Here is a 381-nt window from a genome sequence, read left to right as displayed (position 1 = left end):
ATGTAACAACGTGTGTGGAATATATTTTCTCGCTGCTGCTCTGAATCATCCACTTTGACTTGGGTGTTAAGAGCTCTCCTTGACACCAACGATTCCCCAACAGCAAACTCCAATTTTTCTTCTTCTTCAACGTCCTCTAATGCAGGCATGTCTTCAAACTCTCATTCACTTTCATTCACTACCTCTCCATTATCCAACAACACCATTACCCGTTTATTTGGGCATTGAGAAGAAATGTACCCTGATCCCAAGCATCTGAAACACTTGATGTCTCGATTCCTTGATGGTTGTGAATCTGTTTTGGGTGCTGTTTTGCTAGCACTTTCTTCTTTCCCTTTCTACCACTCATTCCTACCTTTAGGTACAGCTTTATCACCTTTG

This window comes from Olea europaea, unplaced genomic scaffold, assembly GCF_002742605.1.
Source record: "Olea europaea var. sylvestris unplaced genomic scaffold, O_europaea_v1 scaffold1235, whole genome shotgun sequence".
In the NCBI taxonomy this organism is placed as follows: Eukaryota; Viridiplantae; Streptophyta; class Magnoliopsida; order Lamiales; family Oleaceae; genus Olea; species Olea europaea.
This window is presented reverse-complemented; position numbering follows the sequence as displayed.